This window comes from Lissotriton vulgaris (assembly GCF_964263255.1).
Source record: "Lissotriton vulgaris chromosome 8 unlocalized genomic scaffold, aLisVul1.2 SUPER_8_unloc_1, whole genome shotgun sequence".
NCBI lineage: Eukaryota > Metazoa > Chordata > Amphibia > Caudata > Salamandridae > Lissotriton > Lissotriton vulgaris.
This window is the reverse complement of record NW_028240615.1, coordinates 877,768-904,055: the sequence shown is the minus strand read 5'-3', so window position 1 is coordinate 904,055 and position 26,288 is coordinate 877,768. Positions and strand designations below refer to the sequence as shown.

At 45.3% G+C, this 26,288-nt stretch overlaps 1 protein-coding gene across 2 annotated transcripts in view; it reads left to right on the top strand.

Annotated features, from left to right (window-relative positions):
- Positions 1-26,288, top strand: part of LOC147672953 (CD99 antigen-like) — a 271,236-nt gene that overhangs the window by 234,688 nt on the left and 10,260 nt on the right. The window lies entirely within an intron of this gene.

The following is a 26,288-nucleotide window of genomic DNA, read 5'->3' as shown; positions in this document are numbered from 1 at the left end:
TCAAACTAACCAACAGTTTTTAAGACCTTCATAAGTGAGTGTGTGTGTGTTTGTCAATTGGTGTGTATGTGAAAATGCCAGGTGAAATCTAACAGACACCTCACAATACCCGACTGAAAACACTTGTGAGTTGTACCCTGTTATTTACTACAGAAAACAATGATTAGGGTGGTGTAACACCCCCAAACATACTCCACCCCTAAAACTACGCCGCTGCAAGTAACATACTGATTGAAACACATGGGTTGAAAGCCACCAGAGCAGTTCAAACCAACAGAGGCCAGCAGAGTGATCGAAACCAGTTCACCCCACGGGAGCTGACCTCAAACATTTCCCAATACTCTAAACTACCCACACGGGACAGTTGGATAGAACTGGAATTCCACGAGGGAAACTCCCAAGAGAAATTCCTGGGCCCCGGGGAAGGAATGCTAAGAGACGTCAGCCCGTCAATTCAAATAATGTTTAACAGAAGTGACTGAGCCTTGTTTAAACATGTCCCCCCACATCATAAAACCGCAGCCAATAAACAAACAACGCCTCCTAAATACTAACGCTAAGTTGCTGACATTTGTGAAGGCTACTGTAAAAAATACTATAGCAAAGACTTTAATACATCCGGTGCTGGCCGTTCACGGCTAACTGGCCTCAATGTTTGCACAACATGCATGACCAGCACTGGGGGAATCTCTGCACCAGCTGGTCTTTCAAGCGCCTATACAGGCAGGCCTGAACCCCATGACCTGTCCAGGGTAATGTACATACACCCCATGCTCTGCAGGCCCATGTAGACTACATTCAGGAAGGGTTCTGTATCAGCTTACCACCTCAATGTTCAGCCCTTGACATACAGAATGCATATCTGATGCTTTGGAGTTATTTTTTTTCAACTTTGATAATACCGTTTGTTTACATTGATTTTGCATTCCTTGCATATCTAGTATGTACTTTGCTATCTACAAATAAATAGATGAAAGATAATGGAACCTGAAGCTCCAGAGACAGTCAGGCTCCCACTATGCAGATTATCCGTTGTCCCCTTCACGAGGAGCTCGCATTGTGGTTGTAATTAAGTGTATATCACATTTTGCTGAGTTTTAATTTGCTTTGATTTTATGTTGCATTATGGTAGTGGTATCTGTTTAGTGCAGGTTGGCCTTTGGAACAGTCCAGCCCGTGCAGATAAGAGCGGTGGGCCGCGGCTGCTTTGAAATATGGTAAACAAAAAGAGATGGGGTGAGGCGCAGATAAAGGGCCAGCTTGTAGGCCCCCACAAAGACGATATGTGAAGGCTGCCAAGGAGGCAGATCGAGGGATCTGCTCCCTTAGGAGCAAGGATATTCACTGTGTGTGTATGTGGCTCTGAGTGTGTGTGTGTGTGGCTCTGAGTGTGTGTGTGGCACTGAGTGTGTGTGTGGCTCTGGGTGTGTGTGGGGCTCCGGGTGTGTGTGGGGCTCCGGGTGTGTGTGGGGCTATGGCTGTGTGTGGGGCTATGGCTGTGTGTGGGGCTATGGCTGTGTGTGGGGCTATGGGTGTGTGTGGGGCTCTGGGTGTGTGTGGGGCTCTGTGTGTGTAGGGCTCTGTGTATGTAGGGCTCTGTGTGTGTATGGCTCTGTGTGTGGGGGGCTCTGTATGTGTGTGTAGGGCTCTGTGTGTGTGTGCGGGGCTCTGTGTGTGTGTGTGTGTGAGGCTCTGTGTGGCTCTGTGGGTGGCTCTGTATGTGTGTGTGGGTGGCTTTGTGTGTGTGGCTGTGTGTGGGTGTAAATGCAATCGGTCATGCATTTACGAGCGATTAAGCTATTGGCATTGTAAATGACAATGCCATTTATTTAATGATTAAGCTATTGGCAATGTAAATGACAATGCCATTTATTTATGATAAAAAAAAAAGTCATGAGCAATGCCAATAGCTCTACCTTTAATAATGCCGAGACCATTGCATTGTAAATGCTTGTTATAAATAATATGTTTAGTATTTCTGTTTCCAAAAAATCCCTTGAAGGCACACCTTAACTTAACAATAATAGAGTAGACAGCTGCGCTTTTTGTGCTGTGGTTAGGATGTCTCCGGTCGGAACCGGTTTGGTCTGGATTTCCTGGCTGTTCGCTGTGGAAAGGTCAAGGTGTTTTTCGGTACTCACAAGAAAGGCCGGTGTTCCAGCCTCAGTAGGTACTATTGGCTCTTCCCACTTTTTTTAGAAGGTTGAGATGGTAGATTTGTTTTCCCCTAGCCCACAATGGTAACAGAACGCTATAAGTGACCGGTTTACCTTTTTCTCGATAACGTAGGGGCCCTGCCATTTCGTCTATAACTTGTTCTCCATGGATGGGAGTAGGAGGAGCACTTTCTCCCCTGGTTTTGATTCCCTCAATTGGCTGTTTCGGTCACAGTACGACTTTTGTGTGGTTTCTGGTTTTTCTATGTTAACGTGTACTATGCATCTGACATTATGAAGAAAACATATATTTAGACAATAAATATGTGAACGTGCCAAAAACAGGTCAGCAAGATACTTTCCATATGTGAAAAATACCCATCAGTTATCGACCGATCCTGCCCTTGTCATCATCTGGGATCCTTCACACCATGAAGGTTACAGAGAAAAAGTTTTTTTTTATATCAATGTGAATATCCCAGTGGGCTCAGAATATGTAGGCATGTGGGGATGACTGAAAAGCAGTTCATGAATATAAGTGAGGATAAAGAAAAAATGTGCAAAAAAGATTCAAATTGGAGAGGAAAGAGGAAAATAAGTTTAATCAGTACCTCTCTGCTTCCAAATCAATAAAAACCAGTGCGAAAAATGTAGTAGTTGAACAAATAGCTACTACACAAATTCATAGGTCAACATGTTTCTGCAGTCTGATAGACCCAAGTAGGTGTCCGCTGCTTTCGTCAGGACCAAAAATCGCTACTGCTCAATAAGTGGTGAATAAAGAAATATTTGAAAAGATATCACCTGTGTATCCTAGGTGTAGTGATTCTCCTGGTTATTTGGCAGGAGAGAAAAGCTCCCCGAGACTGCCCAGAGGGACGCCCGGAGTACCGACGGCCAGAGCGGTGCTCTGTTTACCTGCACCGTAGCCAGGTGAGGTGGAACTTTTCTCTCCTGCCAAATAGCCAGGATCCCAGATGATGACAAGGGCAGGATCAGTCCATAACTGATGGGTATTTTTCACATATGGAAAGTATCTTGCTGACCTGTTTTTTGGTACGTTCACATATATTTATTGTCTTAATATATGTTTTCTTCATAATGTCAGATACATTGTTAGTCGACAGATTGTGTTTTTTGTACCCACAGCTACTCTTTGTTTGTTAAAACTGTCTTTTCTGGGGGTTGTAGCTGTGCTAGGTCGTTAACCATCCCCTTGGACCCTCCTATAACTGTTTTGTTTATATCATGTACTATGCCCCATATCCTGATCAGTGCTGATTCCAAATTAGCTGCATATCTCGTCAGGGGTTGTCCCTCCTCATCCTCCCCTTCCCATTGCTCTGCCGCCATCTCCTGTAGGGTCGTTGGTTTCCTGCGGAACAAAAGTTCGAACGGGGAGTAGCCTGTGGACCTCTGCTCATTTGTTCTTATAGCAAAGAGGACCAGGGGTAGCTTCTGGTCCCAGTCCCTTTCTGTCTCTGAGATAACCTTGCGTAACATGAGTTTGATAGTCTTATTATATCGCTCTACAAGGCCATCTGTTTGAGGGTGGTAGACAGAGGTTTGGATTCGCTTATCGCCCAGTATATCATAGACCTGTGCTATCAGACAGGACATGAAAGGAGTCCCTTGATCTGTGAGTATTTTGGATGGGAAACCCACCCTGGAGAACAATGATATCATGGCCTGGGCTGCAGCAGGAGATGTCATGCTAGATAAAGGGAAAGCTTCTGGGTACCTGCTTCCATAATCCACTATAACCAAGATGTACTTATGTCCCCGGGCTGAGGGAGGTAGGAGACCCACTAGATCCATACCGACCCGTTTAAATGGGATGTCAATGATGGCCAAGGGGACCAGGGGGCTTTCTTTATTCCTTCTGGGTTTGTGTATTGACATCGCACACAGGCTGCACAATGTTTTTTCCACACCCCTGTATACCCCCGGCCAGTAAAATCTACCCAACAGGTATTTGAGGGTGTTTTCCTTGCCATAGTGCCCTCCCTCCGTTTGGTTGTGTGCCAGATGCAGGACATGCTTCCGGAAGAGAAGGGGAACGACCAACTGAGTGGTGGAGTGGGCCCCCCCTTTCACCGTTCTGTATAACAAACCTTTCTTTATCAAGAAATAGGGTCCTACCTGGTCTGGCTCTTGTTCCTGGACCTGTTCCCATGCATAGATAAGGGTGTTGTCTTCCCTCTGGGCTGTACGGAAGCTGATCGGGGCCATCCCTCCCGGGTCTGCAAGGGAGAGAGGAAAAACATAGCTTGTTGCATGTGACTGTCTGTACTCTTTTTCCCTCCGACTTTTTCTCCTGCTCTTTCTGTCTTTTCCTCTTGTGCATTCTAAGTCACTGTTGCTGAAAGGAGCCTCTGTAACTAAGCTGTGGAGTTCCCTTAGACCTCATCTAGATACTGTTCAAACCTGGGGTGGTCTGTGCCAATGATGACAGCCCCAGGCAGGGAGGGAATAACCCCTACCTTCCGTATGTGTGAGTCTTTGGCTACGTCCAACAAGACCTCTGCTACCCGGTATGATTTGGTATCCCCGTGGACACATGTAACGTGTACGTGCTCAGCCTCTCTTATTTGTGGTTGGGTGACAAGGGCCTGGTCTATTTTAGTCACATGACACCCAGTATCTAATAGGGCTTGTTGCTTCTTCCAGTTTACCAGGTTGTTCTTCCTGTATTGGTGGGGGCCTCTCCTGGTTATGAATATCCACCCCCTGAAATGCCCCACCTCCATGGGTTCAGCGGATGGGGTGGTGGGGATACTGTCTGGCAATGTGTCCCCACTCTGCGTAGTGGTAACATTGTGGCCCTTGCCCGCTTGGCCCCGGAGGGGGATATACAGGTTTAAGAGACACAAGGGGGACCGTCTGGGGTTTTGAGTCGGGTTGGGGTATGCTTCTCGGGGCAATGAAAGGGGTCCATGGTATACCAGCCCAACTCTACTGCTGTCGTGGAAGACAGGTTGGGGTGTTGTTTAACCCACAAAAGAGTATTCACTGGTTAGGCGTCTTGAAGTTGTTCCAGATACACCCTTTCTGTGACTTCTTCCATACTGGAGATGCTGGGTGTCAGCCAGCGCTTCCCCAGATACTTAATCCTGTCCCCAGTTGTCCACTTCTTCTTCCGGAACTTGGTTCTGGTTCTGGTCCTGGTCACAACCCCAACGCTCAAGTATTGCCTTCTTTACCTCCTCATAGGCAGTGGTACCGTCAGGATTGGCAGCCTGCTTGGAGTTCTCCTGACAGGAGAGGGGTGATGTATTGACTCCACCTTTCTTGGGGCCTGGCAGCTTGGTCGCTACTCTTTCGAAGTTTATAAAGAAGTAGTTGGGGTCTTCCCGCTTTTGAAACTTTTTCAAAATGAACCCTGGAACATTTGGGCTTACTTTAATGCTTACTATGGCGTCTGTGAGTCTTAGGATTGCGGTATCCAGAACCTGCTGGATTGTTATCAGTTGGACGGCATGTTCCCTCAATGCGTCCTGCAAGGCTTCTCTATCTTTGGGGGTGGTTTGGACCTGTTGCTGAAATACCAGGTGCAGGTGTCTTTGGCCTTCCGCAAGCTGATTTATCATACTCTCGATGGGCATGGGCTGTGTCATGATTCGACACTTCGGGAATTGATCCCACTTCTGACACCAAATTCGTGGGGATCAGGGATGCCGGACGACGTAATACCTGATATGAGTATTTTATTGTGTCTTTGTATGGGCAATAAGCTGGTGAAAACCCAAAGGTCTGGGCGGAAACCACAAAGGTAAACAACGCAAAAATGGTACAGGGGATAACACCACCCTAGAGTTCTGCTCCGGGTCGTTGGTGTTTGGTCCGGGTCTTCTCGGATTTCTCTCTCTCTCTCGATGGGGCGGGAAGGAAAAAGAAAACAGACCGGGGTCAGTACTGAAATTGTGGATACTTATCTTGGTAGTGCTCCAGTCACCAACACTACCGTAGTGGGAAAAGGGGTCGTGAGGGATGTCAACTGGGGCTCTCTCCCAAGTGTTCTACCTCCCCGTGCCTCCCCACCACCCCCACCAAAACGAGCCCCTGAGTGGTACTCACCTTGAGCCACGGTTCATCTTCAGGACCGTGGGGTAGGACGCCGTGTACAACACACTCCTCTGGATCCGCTCCTCTCCATCTCCGCCCTCCTACTTTCCATCTCCGTCCTCCTCCTCCTTCTCGCCTTTCTCCTCGGGTTTCGCCATCTGCCTCCTTCCGATCCCGCTGCTCTCCTCCTATCTCTTCTGTCTTCATCCGCTCTAGTTTTTGTTCTTTTGCTTTCCTCCCCTTCCGCCGTCGTCCAAGGCCCCTCCCCACAAACTCTGACAGACACTAGACCACAACATGTTTCCAGTCGTGCAGGAGGGTCCTGCTCTTTCTCTATCCTCTTCTGGTCTGCCTCACTGCTGATGCTTCCCTCCTTACACCTATCATATGCACATGAAAGCTAGGCCTGAAATCCTTCAAGCCTACTATCTTTTCAATCTCCATGGTTTACATAGACTGTTCATCTACAATATTTCAATGAAACAACAGTGTTACCATTAACCAATAATGGTGATGCGATCTAAGATTCAATTTATCATTGGCTTCTGTCTTTAAACATTCACATGTTGGCAGTTCGCCTGCTGTTATTAAAGATTTCCTAGAAGGACATACAAATGACATTTCTTTAGAATTCAATACAGTGCTTTCTAAATTAATGGTGCCTCCTTTTAAATAGTGATAACTGGGAAGGCTTGGGTCCTGTACTCCCCAGACTCGACCACCCAAATATTAATATCACAGAAAGGTGTCAAGGGAGGTTTATTTTAACTATTCGCGATAAACCTGAGACCACTAATTCTGAGGTTTTTGAGCATTTATCCTGCTGAGTTTTGATACTTCAAAAAGACATTCATAAATCATTTGGGCATATCTTTTAAAAGGAAACAGCACATTAGTAAATCACACAATTGAAACACATTTTTATGCGAGATTTAGAACCATTTCTTTTGTGAGACAATATATACAACACATACATAATACGAAAACGTTATTTGTGACAAAAATATATACAGCAAACCAATGATAACAAGATAAACATTGATAAATTATGTGTGCCAGCCTGAAATTAAACCAGTCTTGCATTTGCAATGAAAACACAAGGCGGACAATTTCTCATTCAAAGACACATGTCTACTGTCCTGCCTGTGGGAGGGTGTGGATGCATATCCTACTTAAGGGTGTTGACAACCTAGAAAAAAGGGGGAAATAATTTCTATTTTAGCCCCCTCGTGGCACACCCTGTTCTACCTTCCCCCACACTCAACAGCCAACGTGTTCTGAATCCCTAACAATTCCGGGATTCTCTTCAGGACTCGGACTTGGTTTTGTTTGGGCTCTCAATTGTGCTGCAGACAGATATCCATTATCTGTTCTTCAATTCATAGTATTAATCAAGGCTTACATTTTAGGGGTGTGTGGAAGCTCTTGGTAATGATTTAAAAACGGTCCAGTATCTTGAGACTCATGAAATGTAGTTAGAGCTCACAGGCGCGTCGGCGTGAATTGCTTCTCCAATAGTCCTGACTGTTTCCTTTCATTTCAGCCATACGAAAATAGTTAGAAAATCATCTCGCTCCTCTCATTCAAATCGGCAGCCTAAATTGATGCACAATGTTGATGTCCAACAGTTGTAATGAAAAGAGTTTATTTCATAGGGCATCATCTCTTTCTTCCTTCATGAGAATACACTCTCATTTTCTACCTAGAGTAATGTCATCAGTAGTTTCCTCCATCTTCACAAATGTTACCATGCTGGTTAACAAATTACATTCTTTTTTAAGTGCCCTTTAAGGTATTGTTCATTAAAATCTAAAACAGACATACACTTAGTTATTTGTCTACTAAAACTGTATTTAAACAGACTTAGCATAGTCTAATCCGGCCATTTTTTGGTAGATAGTTTCTTGTGTTATTACTATTATCAGAAGGTCAGCAGACCTTCACCAGATATGCCTAGAGCTCACTCTACCAAGGAGAAGGCAGCTAGCTATAGGGACAATAGTGGGCAAGGTTACAACTCTAGAGGTTTGTGGATCTCTGAAATGGATACCTGTTCATAGTTATTGCTGGGCATACTCGCATTGACTTGAGAACGGGAATTCTGGTTAGTCTGTGCACAATTTGTTTATATATCTGTCTGTGTACCACACTCTGCTTTTGGTCTCATGGCTTCTTGCTATGCAGAGGAGTTCCTACTTTTTTTCTACTGTTTATTAATATCAAACAAAGTCCAGTGATGCCAAGGGAAAAATAACTTTAATTTAATTCTCTGCCATGGGGATTTTGCTTGAAGTCCTGAACATTTCATCTACCCCCTGATTGCCCCGTCATTCTTAATAGGTACTTTATATTGCTTCCATCAAAAACAAACTGACACTTGTGCATGATGGGGCATCTTCTAGAAACCTCCAGTTCACACTTTTACCTACTTTAAAGCCTGATCAATGGGACAATCACCTACTATTTTCACGCATTTCTGCAGTGGACTGTAAAGTTGCAGTTTCTTTTAATGACTGCTTTGGTGTAATATGCTTTATTTAAAAACTAACATATTATTGCCTCCTTTGAGAATGTTTGTTCTGCAAGATTATCTCATAAATAAAAGTGCATTGATTTTGAATATGCTCTATGATCCTGCGCATGTTGATATGTTCTAATGGTAATGAGTTCACAGAAAATACCCAGGATGGAGAATTGGGATCAGAAGTAACTTGTCTTTCTCACACATGCATTTATCGTCCAGATGACAAAGCAATTATGATACAGATGAAAACTTGCTTAGCATCCCATAGGTGTTAGTGCTTTAGGAACAAGGGGACCCTGGCTTTGGAATCTTTGCCTGGGGGAAGATACAGGTTTTTGAAAGCCATCTCCAGGTTGAACATCAAGGTATACCTGGCTGCGCAACACAATGTAGCTAGGCTGCTTAGTTTACAAATACACAGATTTTAGGTTCTTAGTGGTGTAAGAAAACATCTACTCATATAGAGGATCAACACAAATGGTGATATATTACCTCCGTATTCAATTTCTAGTTTAGATAGAAATAACTCTGATAAAGATATGGTCATGGACTCCTGCTTCGGTGGCTGACTATGAGCATACATAGTTCACACACTATTGTATCCTGTGCCCATATTTAAACCCGGATACTTGTTCAGGGACAATCTGAATCAAGTACCAGGCGCAATGGCTTAGATTTTGGTGAGACCCTCATGCACTGTGGCATGCTTCATCAACAAGTCTCATCCTGGGCCTTAAAAACCAGGATGATCTTAACCATTTTTTAGGGAGCACTTTACTCATATTGTTGACCTCCTATCTCCTGCCACCCACTTTAAACAGTCCAGGGGTTCTCCTTCTAAACCGTGGTTCACGCCTGATTTGAGGGACGAGTGCAAGAAATTAGAGCAGAGTTGGCGAAAGGACTTTTCCCCCTCTGACAAAGCTCATGGTAAGGACAAAAGAAAAAACTTACTACTCCACCATAGCACATGCCAAAAGTCTCTACTACTCTGCCCGTATCGACTCGGAATAACACTAAGGAAATGTTTTCCATTGTTCAGAGCTTTATGGTGCCTAAAACCCAACTGTGTTTGGTCCCATCTCCTACCTCTTGGTGTTAAAACGTATCCAGTTATTTAATGGAAAAAATTCGTACGATACAGGCTTCATTCAGCTCCTGTAAAGGGGACACTGATGCGTCCTTGGCATCTGGGGCTCCTCCTCCGTCTCTCTCTCACTCCCTCTCTGCCTTTGGTTCCATTGACTTGCCTGAGTCACTCAGAATTCTTAAGAGCCCAAAATCGGGCTCCTCCTCGGACCCTTGCGTTGCCAGACTGTTGGCCGACGTTGCAGAGACTGTTAACCCGGAAGTTAATACTCGTTAATATGTCCCTTCAGGAGGCCTATGTTCCAGCCGCCTGGAAGCAGCCAAGATTCTACCTCTTTTTTTTGTAAACCTGTTTTATTGTTTTTCAGCCAAACAACAGCATATATATCGGAGTATATATACATACATAGTAGCAGTATGTCAAAGAACCACAACAGCAGGTCTACTGCAAATCGCACTCTAACTCTGTCACTGTTAACTAGCACATTACTCAATTCTCGTGACCCCACTCCCTTAATAGTCCTCAGATTCATCATCAGTACTATCATCCTCAATTTCTGGCACCGGCTCACAAATGTCCCCTCTATAAGTGTTCCATGCAGTCCATATCTTAGTCCATTTTGGGGGGCATTTCCGGGTTATATACACTGTTCTCTCCGTTGACATGATGAGGTCCATATCTTTACACCATTTCGTTAGAGACGGTACCTCCACTGCCCTCCAATGTTGCGCAATGTTGCGTTTCGCCACTATGAGTCCCAAAGTGACCCATGTCTGTCCGTGTCTTCGAGATCATTAGGTTCCCACACATTCAGGAGGCACCTGCGCGGTTCCGGCGTGAGCGATACATTCATTCCTTGTGATATTGTACGCAACACTTTACACCAATAATCAGCTATCTTGCTACAATCCCACAGCGTATGAAAGAAAGATCCCTCCTCTCCGCATCTTCTAAGGCAATATGGGTGTTGCGCTCTACCTATTTTGAACAATACTTGTCTAGTGTAATATGTGCAGTGGAGGATTTTAAGTTGCACCAGCCGGAATCTTGAGGGTATACCTATCTCTTTTGGTGATGCCAGGGCCTCTTGCCACTCAGTGTCGTCCATGAGTTCCACCGGCTGCCGGACGTGAAACGAAGAGGAATCTGTACCATTCCCCCCATATCTTGAGGGCACCGCCTGGTGAAACCGCCGCTTTGCCTGCCCTTCTATGAGAATGCAGATGTGGAATGTGATACATCTAGCGCCCGAACACCCTGTCTCATAGAGGATTACAAGTTATGGTATCATCCAAACCATAAAACGCTATCTAGAAGAACGCAACTTTTGATTCTATCGCATCTCCATACCCTCCCACCTTAAATATTTATTGAGGACCCCAGGAAGGTGCCAAAAACGTGCCATTTATCGAAGCAGATTGGTCATCATTTCTCCACAGCGGACTATACGCTGAGGTGTTGCTGAATCCAAGAGCACTTGGATATCAGATATATTTCACTACAGAATACAACCCCTCCTTCCCCTTTCTTGCCCTGACGAAGGTGCGGCCTATCTTTGGGGCCTGGCACCGAAACGCGCGTCGGCGTTGAAACCATCTCCCCTGAACATTGTACGATCTATCCCCGGCCTATGGCTGAGAGGAATATTCAGGATGTTCTCAGAGCAATTTACCTCAAAGTCCATCTGAGCAGAATGTTTGAATGAGCCTTGTATGAGTATGATTGGTTGCGATGTATGAATTTGTTGAAGTTTGAATGTTGGAAGGATGACGGGTTGTGTATATTTATAGATGTTTTTATCTTATAATTTTTCAAAAAAATGAGTTTGTACAATTATGTTATGTATAAAAATATATGAATCAATCAAGAATAAAAATGATATATTTTCTATAAAAGTGCTTCTGCTTAAATTGTATGCGGTCTTGAGTAATTGGTGAGCGCTAAAATGGGTGACTTTTGAAGATTCTGGACTCTTACTGAGCCTATACCTGATCAAACACGGGGCAGATCTACCTTCTTCTTTAAGCTACTTATCGTCCATGTCTCCCACCTCGGCTACCATTTTTTCTTTCAGTGTGCCCAAGGGGTCCGGAAGGTTGTTGACAAGTTTGCGGTAGGTGAGGGATGTGGCGCATTTTGGCATGTGGTCTGTGAGTATGCGGTCCTCTAGCGGGGACGCCTCAGGCACGTCCGATTCTGGTGGCAGGTTCGTCAATAGAGCGTGTCGTATTTGAGTGTAGCGAAAGGTCTCTGTGGGGGCCAGGTCATACTGCTGCTGTAGTTGTGTAAATGGTATGACGGTCCCTTTGTCCCACATGTCACCTACCGTCGAAATACCTATATCATCCCACCGATCAAAGCCCTTGCTGTTCCTTAATTGTTCTAACCCCTTTGTGTCCCAGAGTGGAGTCATTTTAGTGATCACTCCTTTCCACCCCAGTCGTGTCTGCTCCGTGTGCCAAAGCAGGACTGTATGCTTTTTTGGACCCATCAGTTTCGTAATCTGTCCCCTGTTGTATAGGACTGCCAGCATATTGCCCCCTCCCCCTAGCTGCACCCTGTCTGCCGCATATGCTGGGTCTGCCTGAGAAGCGTGTATCCATTGGTTTATGACCTTAAGGTGCGCGGCCCAGTAGTACATGTGTATATTAGGGAGCGCAATGCCTCCGTCGTACCATCCTCGGTGTAATTTTGCCTGTGCTATGTGTGCCGTCTTCCCGCCCCACAGCAGTGTATATACCTGAGCAGCTACCTGTTTGAAATATTTAAGCGGTACAGGGAATGGAGTATTTTCCAGGACGTATACAAAACGCAGCAAAGCCATCATTTTGTACAAGGCGGCTTTTCCCAGCAGCGTAAGGGGAAGTGATTCCCAATGCGCCACATCCCTCTTCAGTCGTTTTAAGGGGGGCATCAGATTCTTAGAGAAAAACGCTGCTGGATCTGCCGTGACATGGATCCCAAGATATTTGAAGGAATCCTGCGCAATTACCAGTGGGCAGGTCTCTAGGAGATTTGGTGGAGGTCCCTTCAGGGCATGCAACACCGATTTATTCCAGTTGATCGTGTATCCTGACAATTTACCAATGTGGTTACATAACTCAAGGAGTGCTGGAATCGAGCTTTCCGGTTTCGTCATATACACCAAAATATCATCAGCGTACAGGGAGACGCGGTCTTCCCACCCCTCTGTCCACCGAATGCCGTTGAGTAAGGAGTGATCTCTAATGCGCGCTGCGAGGGGTTCTAGTACTAGGTAGGTAGATGAGGGTCAAACTATGGCCCTCATTCTACTAGACCTTAGTGCAGCATTTGACACTGTAGCACATTACACCTTGCTACAGTGTCTAAACAATGGGGGCGTCACAGGGCCAGCGCTGAGATGGATTCAGTCTTTCCTCACTGACCGGGGCTTTCAGGTTAGACAGGGTGAACACTACTCTCGGTCATTCGATCTTGATCAGGGGGTACCTCAGGGTTCATCCTTGAGTCCCGCCCTGTTTAACCTGTATGTTTCCTCGGTGGCCACCATTGTTGAGGGCTATGGAATCCAGCTGGTGTCATATGCCGATGACACACAACTGGCCATTTCACTCTCACGGGCGCCGGATGTTGCGGCGGTCAGCTTCAGTGCCTGCATGCAGGAGCTTGCCTCCTGGATGTCTGACAACTGCCTGAAGCTGAATGGGTCCAAAACTGAGGTGCTCGTGGTGGGGAATGGTCCGAGTGTGTGGTCATCGGCATGGTGGCCAGCCTGTTTGGGCTCTACCCCTATGCCTTGCCAACAAGCAAAAAATCTGGGGGTAATGTTTGACTCCGGTCTTACATTTGCTCCCCAGGTCGATCGAGTAGCCGGGATGTGCTTTGGCATTCTTAAAAGTCTACGAAAGATTCTAGATTTACTCCCGGTTGGAGCAAGACAGACTCTTGTGCACGCCCTGGTGACATCTAGATTGGATTACTCCAATCTTCTTTACCTGGGAATAACAGCAAAAAGCCTAAATCGACTCCAGGTACTGCAAAATGCCACAGCTCGGCTGGTGCTAAGACTCCCTAGAAGATCTGCCTCTAGAGCCGCGTTAAAAACGCTCCATTGGCTCCCGGTAAGGGAGAGGATAACTTTTAAAGCTCTATGCGTATGTCACCGCATCCTTAATGGCAAGGCACCTAATCCCTTATGGTCCCTTATCACTCCCTACAGCCCAGGACGCAGGCTTAGATCTTCTGGTACCGGGCTACTTGTAGTCCCCAAAATACATAGGACCCGAATGGGAGGCAGATCCTTTAGATCACTGGCGGCGAGGAGCTGGAACATGCTTCCGACGGAGCTGCGTCTTGAACCCTCCGAAGTAAAATTCCGTAGAGCTCTAAAAACACATCTTTTCCGTTCAGGTTTGGTGTAGCCTCCCCGTTGTGTATGCTCACTCTCGCTTTTTTAGCGCAGGGACACGCCGGTGTGCGTAATGCCATGCGCTTTATAAAATTCCCCCCAAAAAAACTAATGCAAATAAAAGTGGCGACAGGGGGCATCCCTGGCGCGTCCCTCTCGCCAGTGGGATAGCATCTGAGATATGGCCTTTTGCAGTTACGCACGCCATCGGTTTCGTATAAAGGAGGCGTACCCAGGAGCAAAACCTCGGGACAAAGCCCAGGTGAAAATGAACCGCAAATGGATAATTCCAGTCCACCATATCGAAGGCCATCTTCGCGTCTAAAGAGAGGACAACCGCTGGTTCAGCAGGACCGATGCCCTTGCCAATGCGCCGTGCAGGCGTCGAAGATTTAAAGCGTTGTTTCTATTGGGCATGAAGCCAGACTGGTCTAGGTGGATCAATTGCGGAAGGTGTGTCAGTAATCGGTCGCTAGAGCCTTGGCAAGAATTTTTGGCTCCGCGTTAAGGAGGGAGATGGGGCGGTACGAAGTACATTCGGATGGAGGCTTACCGGGTTTCGGGATGGCCACTATCTTGGCCAATCGTTAGTCAGGAGGGAGCTCGCCCCTTTCCAGACTATCCGTGTACATTCTCAGAAGATGCAGACTAACCGTGTCTGCCATGAGTTTGTACAATTCTATCGGGATCCCGTTGGGGCCCAACGCCCTGCCCGAATTCCACGAGCGGATCGCTGTTTGAATCTCTTCCACCGTAATATCTGCCTCGAGTTCTGGTGCTGCCTCTTGCGTGAGTTTGGGCATGTCTGTGTTGTGCATAGAGGTCGCCACCTCTGCCGCCGAGGCATCCACCTCTGAGGTGTAAACCTTTCGGAAATAGCCCGCCAGCTCATGTACTATGGCCCGTGGATATGCCGTGAGTTGTCCCTCCGCTGCTCGCAGTTGCAATATTCCTCTAGTGCCCCTCTCTCGCCTATATAGCCACGCCAGGAGCCATCCCGCCTTATCCCCCACATCATATATTTTGTCCCTAGTTGCCGCGATGTGGGATACAGTCTCCTGCCTCAAATAGTCCCTGTATGTTTGCTGCTTAAGGTGCAGTGCATGCGCTGAATCAGGAGTGGGGTCTTCAGAGTGTTTGCTGTCTGCTAGGTGTACTTCTAGTTCCAGCTCTGCGAGTTCCCTCAGTTTCTCTCATTTGTGCCCCGTGAAGGAGTGTATGGCCTGGCCCCTAATTACTGCGTTATAGGCCTCCCATAGGGTTGTTGGGGAATCCACCAATGCTGTGTTTTCTGCGAAGAAGTTTTTAGTGGCCTTGCGGATGTCTCTTCGAATGGTCGGGATCTGTAAGTAACCGGGGTAGATTGGGTAGATCCTCTTATGGGACCTATGATTGTAGGAGAAGGTTAGTAGCACGGGTGAGTGATCTGAGATGCCCCTGGGTCTAATGGTTACCTCAGTGATATTCTGTAAGTTGGCCTCTGACAACATGAAGTAGTCTATGCGGGAGAGACTATTGTGGACACTAGAGTGAAACGTATATTGCCTATCTGCACGGTGGAAGTGTCTACAAACGTCTACCAGTCCCAGTGCTTCTGTAAAGCCTTGCAAGCGTGAAACTCCCACCGTCTGTCCTCTTACTGGATGCCTGTCTACGCTGGCATCCATTGTGGCATTAAAACCCCCTCCCATTATTAGGTCTCCCGCCGGCAATTGAAGTAGGAATTCTCCCAGTGCTGGGAGCGCCGGAGGTACGTACACCGAAACTACATTGAGAAGTTTACCTTCCCATTGTCCCTGTAGTGCTGCAAATCTACCCTGATCATCTGTACGACACTGAAGTACAATGAAGGAAGAGTTTTTGCGTACCAAGATCCCCGTTCCCCTGGAACCGGTCGAGAACTCAGAATGTACCACCATCTTGTATCCCCACCTGTCCAAAGCTTTGCATGCAGAACCTGTGAGGTGTGTTTCTTGTAGAAGTGCTAACATGGGCGCCTGACGTTTCAATGCTTGCAACACCAACCTTCTCTTGATTTTGTCACCCAGTCCATGTACATTCCAGGTGAGCAGCGTGAGAGGGGTCACAGTGGCCTCAGGAGCCGTGTCTCGGGTAGGATCCGGCATGGTGTGTGTCGCCATTATCGTGGTAAATAGTGGGAGTGTGCCACAGTCGGGTCGTGCTAGATGTGGTGCTACCAATGTGAATGTTTTCCATTGTGTTTCTACTACTATTACAAGTGAGAGCTAAGAAATGCAATATCAAAAACCCCAACTTCACATCCCCACCCCCCACCCTGCCTCCCTGCCCGATGGACTCTGAACTGCCCGGGAAACAACCTTTACAACGCAACTTTTACAACGCAACTTTTACAACGCACTACCATTACAACGAAACCTTTACAATGCAACATCCATTACATCGCATGCCATTACAACGCAACCATTACACCGCATGACACTACATCGCATACCACTACAACGCATGCCATTACAAGTAGTCATTACAACGTATACCATTACAACGCATACCATTACAACGCATAGTACCCTTACACTATCCAACACTTACCCTACTGTTGCACCCCCTGGAGTTAGAATAATAATTTTTACCCCTACACTATACACCACTTACCCTACTGTTGCACCCCCTGGAGTTAGAATAGTAAATTTTACTCCTACACTATCGAATACTTACCATATATGCTATATAATGGTATGCGTTGTAAAGGTAGTATGCGTTGTATTGGAATGCGTTGTAATGGTAGTTTTGTGAAATGCGTTGTAATGGCATGCATTGTAATGGAATACGTTGTAATGAATGTTGCGTTGTAAAAGTTTCGTTGTAATGGCATGCGTTGTAAAAGTATGCGTTGTAGTGACATACATCCGAACTGCCTGCCACCCCAACTCAGCAGAGTGCCTGAAACCCATCCCAACCGTGGTACTTGCGAGAAGGGGGTAGGAAGTCCAAGGAGGAACGTAGACCCTTCCTGCCTCCAAAGCCCGCCGTGGCCCAGTGTCCAAGACTGGTGCCGCCTTATCGATTTTGTAGGAAAGTTATATTGCGAGTCAGTGTCCTGTAATCATGTTTCAGCCTTGTCCGAGGTCCTCCCTGTCAGGTCGTCGATCGTCGTCCCCCTCTTTTTTGCGTGGGTGCTCCCGGCTGCTCTCGGATCCACTGCCGTTGCGATGTTCACGGCCTCTGCGCCCACGACGCGGTTCTTCCATTTTCCGCCATCTGTCGAGCCAGTAACGGGCCTCATCAGGAGATTAAAAATAACAAGTTTTCCGTCGGCCACAACTCGGAGCTTTGCCGGAAAGATCATTGAATAGGGCAGGACCTTATCTCTCAGCTCTTTTTTAATGTCCAGGAAGGTTCATCGCCTCCGTGAAACAGCTGCCGTGTAGTCCGGAAAGAAGGATATCGTTGAATTCAGGATGCGTATTGGGAGAGATATCCTGGCAGCCTGTAATATTGCATCCCGGTCTCTGAAATTGAACAGTCGTGCAAGCACTGGTCTAGGAGGTGCTCCTGGCTTCGGTCTCCCTCCCGGGACTCTGTGCGCCCGCTATACGGAGAAGAAATTGGAGAGGCCCTTCGGTTGTAACCTGGTCTGCACAAGATCCTCAACATACAGATCCATGGCCGGCGCTCCTTCACTTTCTGGAATTCCAAGGATGCGGACGTTATTTCTGCGAGAGCGTCCTTCCTGGTCGTCCAGCTTGTCAGTGACTTATTTTCGGTTTCGAGCCTGGACACCGTCTTCTGCAGTGCTGTCGTGTCCGCACCAGTGTTTTGGTGACCTGTTCGACGTCTGCAACTCTGGTTGTCATTTTCTGAAAATCGGCCTGCAATAATGAAACATCTGTTGAGATTGTACCTACTGTAGCTTGGACTTGCTTGAGCGCCGCCATTATATCGTATAGAGTCATTTTCTTGGCGCCATCGCCATCTGCGGTTTTCTCAGGAGGATTCTTGCTTTCGGGAAGCGGCGGAAAGTCTTTTCCGTAGGCATATTTGTCGAGCCGGGCCTGGGCGTTCTGCACTCGTGGGGGTCTTCCCGTCATGGTCACTGCCAGGACCGGCAAAAGATGGTCACGTGGGGCAGTGCCTTTTTCACCAATGTATGTATATCCCTGAGTCCTCAGATCAGCCAGCCAGTTATTCCCCTCTGATGCAGAGTTATTAAGGAGGTATGGCAGGGGTCCTCCACCTTCTATGTCTTATCTTTCTTTTTCTTTTCCCCCTCTTCTCAACTGGTAGGCAGTTGTCTTCACGGGCCTCCCCGGCGGGTCCCGAGGTAGTCTATGAGGGGGAGGTTAGGGGGGGACGATCCACCTGCAATCCCCAGTCCCGCAGGATCGGCCCCAGTAGCCGGGACCTCGAAAATCGAGTCCCCGTCTGCGTGTGTATCACTAGGCCTCACGTTGTTTCAGGCAGTGTGCAGAGGATACGGCTCCCTGTGGTGAGGGCCGTTACACCGATCGTTCTGTTCCGCCATTCCCCGCCTGTGTGCCCAGTCCGTTAGTGCCGCCGTTCTCTGGGCTGTCTGTTCTCCCCTTCTGGTCGCGACAGGCCCGGCCACTAATTTAGGCCCCGGCTCCGGCGTGGAGGGAAGGCCCCATCAATGCCTCTGACTCACTGGAGTTCAATCCGGTACCAGATCGGCACCGAAGTTGATTTTACCTCTTTTAAAAAGCCATTACTAGATCCCTTGAGCCCAGGAAACTACCGACCCATCTCCCTTTTGCCCAGCATTGCAAAAAGTCTGTGAAAAAATTGTCACCAAACAGCTGATGGAGTTCATTGAAAGCAGGGGCATATTACATCCGGCCCAGTCGGGGTTTAGGGCCTCATATAGTACAGAGACAGGATTGGTAGAAGTCTCCGAGGCCATCCGAGACTGTTTGGAAGAAGGCGGGAGGGCAGCCTTGATTTTGATTGACCTTTTGGCGGCATTCAACACTGTCCCCCCACTCACTGCTGCTCACCCGACTTGCCGAGATTGGTATGTCTGGCACTGCTTTGGGATGGCTTAATTCTTTCTCGGAGGGCAGGAAGCAACAGGTTTGGCTCCCCCCTTCTTCATCTTCGCCCCAGAGGGTGCTTACAGGGGTCCTCTTTGAGCCCTCTTCTTTTTAACATTTATGTCACTCCCTGGTGCAACTGGCAGAAGATTTGGGGGTATAAATCATTGCCTACGTGGACGATACCCAAGTTCTGTTCACATGGGGGTGAAAAAGGATAGCTCCACTTCCTTCGCTAAAAACTGCCTATCCAAGGTCTTTCAGTGACTGGCCTCCACACAACTAAAGTATGAGATAAAATCGGAAATCCTCTTGTATGGAAAATTTCCTCCTCAGTTCAGAGAATCACTCTGGCCATCCGATTTTATGATGCCAGCCTCAATGGGGCAACCCGCCAAGAATCTGGGAGTTTGGTTTGAGGAGAATCTCACGTTTGCGACCCAGATCAAGAAGTTAGCTGGGAGCTGCTTTGGGATACTCAAGAGCCTTCGGAAATTCCTCCCATTGCTCCCTAGGGCCGCTAAGGAAACAGTCACGCAAGCCCTGATTTTATCCCGGTTGGACTACACCAGTGCCTTGTATGCTGGCATTCCGGGATACCTGATCAATAAACTCCATGTTGTTCAGAATGCGGCAGCCAGGCTTCTCCTCAATGTTCCTGCGAGAAGCAGCGTGTGACAACATCTGCGCTCCCTGCCCGTAGGCGAAAGGATTAAATTCAAGTCCTTAGTTAGCACACCGTGCCCTTCACGCATCTGGTCCTATCTATCTAAGAAAGCGATTCTCTTATATTCCTGCAAAACATCTGCGCACTTCCACTCAACTTCTGGTGCATTCTCCGCGTTTTCGACTGCAAAGGATGGGTGGCAGCTCCCTTGCTCTGAAAGCCATTTTAGCCTGGAACTCGCTGCCATTCGCTCTTCAAAGTATTCATAACACTACACATAACATAACGGGTAGTTAAAAGAGAATAATGCTGTGTGATAAGCCTGTAATCCCTTTATTATTGGGTATCTCAGACAAGGTTAAATATTATAAATTGTAAGTGTACTTAGGGAGATTAGTAGCCTCACACCTCATGAGCTGTGCACACAAGCGGGAAGACAGCAGAACATAAATAGGTTTGTCCTGACATCAGATTGACTACAGGGTCATGTGAGTCCCACCTTCCAAATAGAGGCAAATAGCCAGTTATGCTTACTGCACTAATGCGTGCTCCACTCATGAGGCAAATAAAGACCCCATGATTATATGTGTTTGCTGTCCTTGTACTCACACTGACAATATGGACAGGACTACATATTAGAGCATAACAGGATATTTTTGAGTGTACTGATGAAAGCCAATGGCCCTAAGAAGGTAAATAGGAGATGCTGAAAGATGTCGAGGAGAGAGGTGGGAGCCTTATTTTCTTTTTCAAAGAAAAGAAGGGGACTGTGGAAAATCCTGAGGTCTAAAATTGTAAGGCCAGAGTTGGCACATGAGAAGTGGAATATTTTGAGTCGGGACAAGAGTAACAGTTGGATGACAAATTTACAAAATACGTTTTAGACCTTTTAGATATTTTTTTAAAAGAGCCAAAACTTGGAGCTGGATGCAAGTAATTTCTCCATTCACTCTGAAAAAGAAAATGATAATCTGCCAAAGACTTTATCAAACACTGTAGTCCTGGCCCGAAAATAATCAATTTGTAAAATAGTAACTACTTGTTTTCTTGCCCTCATTCTTATTGAATAATTGAGAAAGGCATAGGCCCTAAACCAAGTTAGCCATTTCAGCTTGGTCAATATTTAGATATTAACTTTGCCCTTCTGAATATTTTGTCACCCTTTCCTTACAATGTATTTGTAAGGTGGTTGCATTATCATACATTGTTTTAAACTTTGTTTTATATCACTTCTGTTTGTAATTGTTGTCTTTTATCTGGCATGCATGAAAGGTTCTGTTACCTGAAAGTCTTTTAATGAATACTTGGTTAGATGAAGAGGACAGGTTTTCTGTAGTGAAGAATTTTCATTCTGACTTCTCCATAAGAGGCACATGGCAAGGCAGAGTGTTGGTAGAGGATGCCTGAGATCTGCACTATTGTCTTTCTGAAGCGTTGGCACTTCTTCACTAGCACAGACAATTCTAATGATGAATGAGTTCAGTTGTTTGTCTTTGTCCTTTGCTTCACAAAATAGTTACTATCCAGATTTCTGAATAAATATCTTCAAATCTTTTTCTTCATTGTTGCATGATTTCTTCTCATAGCTGAAGCCATTGTGGGTTTGTTTTCTCTATCCTTTGCTGGTTATCAGAATTCGGTTTGTCACTAGTCATTGGTCAGTGGCTACGATTGTTTTCCAAACTAACTCCTGAAACCAGTTAACATAGCTTCGCAGTAAATCTGATGTGGTTACTTCCACTTAAGCCTGTATCTCTGACCAAGTTAATGAAGCCCTCGCCCAGTGAACCTAACGACCAAATGTGATGAAGGGATGAGGGAATGGCTGCATTTTATTTTTCTCTGTAGATAGAAGATCGGTTTGTTCGTCCGTCCATCCCTGATGGAACTGATTCTGTTATGAGATCTGCCACTGGAATAGGTCAGGAAAAGCTGAGCCAGAAATATGGTTTAATGGATTCCTAGGCAAGGCAGAGCAGCTCTAATGCACAGATCTCTTTTGGGAGAATAAAATGTTGTCTTTCCCACATCTCTATGAATAAAAGGAGGCAGGAGATTAGTGGCACTTAAAAATCTCGTAAAAGCAGTAGTCCGTAATTAAACTTTCTTGACTGGGTTAATAGAAAAAAAGGTCTGAGTTTTGAGACGGCATCCTTGAATGAGGGATCTAAATGGGTTGCTTTGTCTCTAAACAAGAATATCCATGGGGAGGGGCTTTGAACAATATGGCTGCAGCTAATCTTCGTTTTTCATGGAACAAAACTGTTTTATTGTGTGGAAGGAAAATGTAATTGCGGTACTTATAGTGTATTACCCTTACCTCTTAAAGATGCCTCCAAATTTACAAATGAATTCCTTGTCCAAAAAAGTTTTGAAAAAAATTACTAATTGCTTGAGGTTGATGCAGTCTAGTTACATTCTGAAAAATGTGGTGGTCATTGAAACCAAGAGAGATCTCTTCAAAAATGACAACCATTAAGGTATGTAAAAAAAATATGTTTTCAGCAGAAAAATACATAAAATTAATAGCCAAGAGTACCATTACCTACCTTCGCAGGCTTTCAGGCACATTGGTAGCTAATAACCAAAGGCTTGGGCAGCCAGCCCTAGGAATAAAGATCCTTCCACCAAGTTTGACTCTCTCTGCCTGTACTTATCACATTTCTGCCAGCTAGCTCTTCATAATCTGCTTATTTGGTTCACCTTTTAGCTTTAAGCTCCTAGATCATTTCTTGTAAGAATGGAAAGGTTCTTAGCAGCATAACTGTACCTCAAGTAGAGAGCAGCTGCCTCATCATCAATTGCTTGTCTTCCTGATTTCTGAATCTGGTCATGATAGCAACATCTTTGTCAGGGTCTAGTCACAATCCCTGCCGATCAATATATGTTACTTTCTGCGTTTTCCTCACATACAAGTTTGTTGCTTTGTTTGATTATATCTTCTGAGGATTTGAGATGTCTAGTGGCATCCTTTACTGGATGGCCCCTTTAAACAAGAACTTGGAAGCATTATTTGATGTGTGTTGCAAATGTTTACTTCCATTTACCATTTTATGAGCCTGGCTCAGAGTCGGTTAGTTGCATTCTCCCAAGCCAGGCCTAATGTACTTGAGAAACTGCTTGAGAGGAAAGAGTTGAATGGAAGCTTGGATAGGTGGAGAAGTGAAGAGGGGATGGGATGGAGGTGAGGAGTCAAGCTGTTTTCCTTGGAACGAGTTTCAGTATTTTATTTACTTGGGTTTCTAGTTACAGGTCTCCAGCCAGACATCTCTGTGAACAGAGATTGTCCTTTACTGTGCTTAAAAGACCCAGTATAGGCGCAGGAAAAGTAGGAGACGATTGCACAAATATCACAATGATGTCATTGTCTATGAAGCTTCCTGCTTAGGCAAAACTGTATCTAGTAAATGCCTCTAGTAAATTAAATAAACCTGACAAGCTGTGAGGTCATCCTTGTGCGTGTATCTTCAAATGCAACGGACAAGATATTGAGGAAGACCAGGGTAATGATTAATGTGCGAAAGTGCAAAATATTAGAATTGCGGTTCATGTCTAAGTAGAGTCAGGGTCATACATCACAATTTCACCTAAAGGCGATGCATACCCAGTGGACACATTTGCATGGGTCCTGTACTTTGGGATATAAGTTGCTTGGTTGATATGGAGATCACCATATTAAGTCCTGATGCACAAGTTAATGTCATTCCTGTTGTGTCTGTAACTGGGTCTGTAATAAGTAACAGTAAAAAGTATAACATATTCATTACTGTGATATTTTATTTTCCACCGTGAAGGAGAAAGGTTTGTTTCCTCTATTGTGTTGTCTGGATACAAGGAGACGAGCCTTGAAGTGTAGCCTGTGTTGTGTACTGCCATGTCTATCGAGAGAGTTAGCTTGTTCATATCATTTTGAACTAACAAAACCACTAAAATTACCCAATTGTAGTTATCTCTAGTTTCTTTAAATTGTGCCCTACAGTAACTATAACTAGTACTCCTGCAATGCATAGTGCTGTCATCAATGATGTCATTTCAGAAGTTGCATTGATGTTATCAATGTTATCATAGAATATGGTAATAATGATATAATATGTGAGGTAATTAGCAGAACAAAGGAGCAATACTGCACCCAAATCCCATATCTCTCAACCTTGATTGTGGCTCCTGAAGTCTTAGAAATTGGATACCTAAACTTACCAAAATAATTTATGGATATACTAAAAGAGGCAAGAAGACCCACAACAAGAGCATGCTATGCAGTAAAGTGGAAACTTTTTTTTTATTACTGTCATTCAAAAGACATTAATGCTATGCATGCATCTCCTCAAAACATTATAGGCTACATGCTTCATTTACAAAATGCAGGTTTGGTTTTCACCTTTATTAAATTCATTTTACAGTACTAGCTGCATATCTTCAGAATAGAGAACAAACTTTTCTAATAAAAATTTCTGTAATTAAAGCCTTTTTGCTAGGACTTCAGAGTTATTCCACCTCAAGCACCTTGAGCACCGCCTACGCCAATGTGGAATTTAAATATTGAACTATTGCGTACATGACAATTGCGGTTTCCATCATGGAAACTCGCCTTTCTAATTGCAATTACCTCACTCAGAAGAGTAGAAGAAATTCATGCATTAACTTTAGAAGCACCATTCTTTCAAGTACATCGAGACAAAGTGGTTTTAAGAACTAACCCAGAATTCTTACCTAAAGTAATATCGCATTTTCACATGGCACAATCCATATAGTTACCTGTATTCTTACCTCAACCAGATTCAGTAGCTGAAAGAACATTACGTACATTAGATGTCAAAGGAGCATTAATGTTCTATATAGATAGAACACAATCTTTCCGTAAAACATAACCACTGATTGTGTCATTTTCAAACCCACATAAGGGTAAAGCAATTTCCAAATCTGGTACTGCACGTCGGATAGTTAAATGCGTCCAAACATGTTATGCCAAAGCCAAAAGAGCACCACCTGTCCCACCAAGAGCCCATTCTACACACGAAAAGGGGTTTCTGTGGCATTTATATGGAATATTCCCATAGTTGATATATTAAATTCGCTACAAGGACTACTCCACATACATTTAAAAAACATTATTATGTAGATGTTATGGCAATACAATAAGCAAATGTTGATCAAACAGTATTACGCTCTTTATTTTAAATAAATGCACCAAGCACAAGCTAATCACCACTTACAGAGAGAACTGCTTTTTAGTCTATGCTAAGCATGTGTATCTACAGCCACACATGCCATCAAACGGTGAATGTTACTTATCCAGTAAGCATCTGTTTGTGTCATGTAGTGCTGTAGATTCACATGCGCCCACACTCCTCTCTGTGACATGTGCTCTTTGCATTTCTATACATATATCATGCATTCACTACATGGTCATCTCTATAGCATACGCTACCCTTTCTCACCATCCTCACCCGCCAAACGGAAAACAATCCAACAATGGAGTTGATGCGCAATCCAAGCAAGAGGAGGAGTCGCTAAACTCGTGACTCGAAGAACTTCTTCCAAGAAAAACAACTTGCACACTTCCGAGAACAAAACTAGGTGGCAGAATTATGCTAAGCTTGTGAATGTAAAATGTAAATGTAAAAACATTACATGCCACAAGCAGATGCTTACTGGGTACGTATTATTCACCATTTCCATCCATCCATCTAGCCATCCATCCTGAAGGAGTCTAGGGCGATCACTTGCTCCTGTCGACACATGCAGAATCACAGAACCCTTTCAAAAATTTGGGCCGGGGTGGGGGGTCCCATGCGGACCCAAAGTCACCCACATGCACCCCCCCCCCCCCCCCCCCAACACCCATGGTCCAGTGGGTCATGATACCCTAACCCTGCCCACCTATACTGCATTTTTTTTATTTTTCATTTTGAGGTCACAGTTTGAGTCAAAACATGTTTTGCTTTGTTAGAAAATGCATAATAGAAATAAGGAATTTACAAAATTGACGTCTGTGAAGTACAGCTATCAACTGTTACCCTTCATTTAGAGGCTCCTGAATAAACAAATGACACATGTAGGGGTGTAACAATGTACTTGGGGCTGTTATTATTTAACTGCACTTGTGTACATAGTGACGAATTAGCTGGAGAGAAGGAAATTAGACGACTAGTCCTTCTCCCCCCCCCCCCTCCCCCCCCCCCATTGAATGAAATACACGTTCCTCAGCGTTATAATCGATCCCTGTGATATATGTTTTTTTAATCCACTGCTTTTTGTGCAGTGAAAGCAATCATAGTATTGGGTGGGTGTGACGGAAGACAGAGTAAGATTGAGATGGAAGTTAGAAAAGATATGTTGCATGTATGTGAGGGACTGAATTTCCAA